Below are 2,416 nucleotides of genomic sequence, written 5' to 3'. Positions count from 1 at the left end.
TGTGAATAGCTATGAAGAAAGTGTAAGTAATTCATCCACCTGATGGGACCACCTGCTAATCAACATTCACACAGTATTTTGTGTCCAGCTATGAATCAAAATTCTTGAGCAAGTTTATAGCTTAAAAAGCCAAAAAGTCCTGTCATCATCAGTGCTGCTATTTACCAGCGACTGAGACAGAACCTGCATGAACGGCTATGCTTCGTGAAGGATGTTGATCTTCGTGGGTTGTGTCTGATTCAGGGGAGGAGCACTTGGGCTGGTTTCAGACACTAAGATTAATGGGTAGTGCAGTAAATCACAGTCACAGAAAAGAAGAACCTTGGTGGGGAGGACGAGTGTTTTAGTTTCTCAACCCACTGCACGCCCATGGAAGAGAGAACCCTGTTAGAGTTAGAAGTGTTGGAGAAAAGGTACTTCCACTCATCTTTTTAGTAAACGTGCTCTTGTAAAAGGCACAGCGTTTGTGCAAAATTTTTCTAAAAAGTATTTATTGAGGTAGATAGGAAAAAATGATTCTCAATTAGCAATAATCGTGCCTCAGATAAACCTCATTGGCTACGATACTGCTGCTGTGCAAAGCTTGAAAAAGCGATTCTCATAGCAAAATATATGCCCTCCCATGTGTAGAGAGTAAGTGGGGCCAAGCCCAAAGAGCTCTACACAACCAGAAAAAGAGAAGTGGGTTCAGCTATAAAGCCAATTTATTAGAGGTGCACAAACTCTTGTACTGAACTACGAGACTTGATTCAATATATCTATGTATTAGTTTGCCAGGACTGCTGTAACAAAATACCACAAACCAAATGGTTGCAAAAAAGGGGAATGTGTTCTCTCAGTCTTGGAAGTCAGAAGTATGAAGTCAAGATTTCAGTAGAGCCACGTTGGCTCTGAAACCTGTAGGGCAGTCCTTCCTCAGCTCTCCCGAGCTTCTCGTATTTGCCAGCAAACTTTGGCATTGGTTGGGTTGCGGCTGTAGCCGCCCAGTCTCGGCCTGTGTTGTCACATGACACTCAGTCTGTGTGTATGTGTCTCATCTCTTAAGGACATGGGTCACATTGGATTGGGGCCCACCCAATTCCAGCATGACCACATCTTAACTAATTATGTCAGTGTCTTAACTAATTATGTCAACTCTGTTTTGAAATAAGGTAACATTCTTAAGTACGATTATATTGGTTGTATTGACAAAAATATTTGCATCCAGGGTTTGGTAAACTTTTTGTATAAAGGGCAAGATTTCAGATATTTGGGGCTTTGTAGGCCATAGCGTCTCTGTCGTGACACGCCAGCTCTGCCGTTGCGGCGCACAAGCAGCCCTTGACAGCATGAAAGTCAGTGGCCATGGCTGCTCCAAAACCACTTCATTTCCGGAACCAGTGTCATCTGGCCCAAAAGCCAGCGAGACTGAGGGTCAGATCTTGTGGCACAGCCCAGTGTGAGCTTGTTGTTACCTCCTAAAGCATCGTGGCAACAACATGCTGGTTTCTCCCCAGAGAAGGATAGTATCTCATGACAGAGTCTCACATTGGGATTTTTTCTTAACGTTTGTTTTTCCTACACTGGGTAGGGCTTCAAAGTTCATTGAGACCAAACAGTTTTGCAAAGGAGCTCGTGAGCCTTAGAAACATGAACTGACTTGTTCACACTGGAAGCTAGGATGAGCATCCAGGTCTTCTGGCCCGAGGCTCCTGGCTGGTCTGCGGCTTCCTAGTTTACGCTCTACATCTGTGGTCTGCTGATTTGGACTTTGCTGCTAAAAGTTTCGTAAAAGCTTGAAGCCTGGGACTTAAGTCACAAGGCAGCGGTAACCTAGTGTTGGTGACGACAATGAGTTAGCACATGGCTCAGTACAGAGGAGCCCAGATCACCCACAGGCTCTTAGGATTCTTTGGTTCAATGCCCCTTAGAAAACGCTGAATGCCATTGAGCATTTATTGTCTAGGTATTTATTTAAACCTGTCTTGAACCTGTCTATGTTTTGGCTTTACAACTAGTTCAGAGAACAAATTCCGTGTGTTTACTTCTCTTCTAGACAAGAAGACCTTCCTATTACTTTAGAGCCTGTTTTTATCAAAACTGATGGTGATGTAACTGAGAGATTCCCCAGGTTGATTATCCCAGAAAGCTCTTAGGGGAGAGCTATGCCTTACATAGCACATGACTTCTAAGTAACACTACTGCACAGAGATTTTCCAGCATTTTAAGCCAACAAACCTTGCTAAGGATCTTAGATAATGTTGGTAATAGATGCACTGGCCTACTAGTAGACTATTTTGTTTTTTCCCCACTGAATTTAATGTCATATCGCACACTATTTTTTTTTTTTTTAATTTGGCTCCCCCACAACTGGAACACAAACTCCATGAGGGCAAAGACTTGGTCAATTTATCGCCAGACACTAAAATAGTTCCCG

General features: G+C 43.2%; 1 non-coding gene across 1 annotated transcript; it reads right to left on the bottom strand.

The window, feature by feature from the left end:
* Window positions 1-437: 437 nt before the first annotated feature.
* On the bottom strand, window positions 438-584 carry LOC132006630 (U4 spliceosomal RNA). The gene has a single exon (XR_009401163.1). It is a non-coding gene; the product is annotated as a U4 spliceosomal RNA (small nuclear RNA).
* Between the last annotated feature and the right edge of the window lie 1,832 nt (window positions 585-2,416).

The sequence above is a fragment of the Mustela nigripes genome, chromosome 18 (genome assembly GCF_022355385.1).
Source record: "Mustela nigripes isolate SB6536 chromosome 18, MUSNIG.SB6536, whole genome shotgun sequence".
NCBI classification, from domain to species: Eukaryota; Metazoa; Chordata; class Mammalia; order Carnivora; family Mustelidae; genus Mustela; species Mustela nigripes.
Note: the sequence above shows the minus strand (reverse complement) of the source record. Positions and strands in the feature narration are given on the sequence as shown.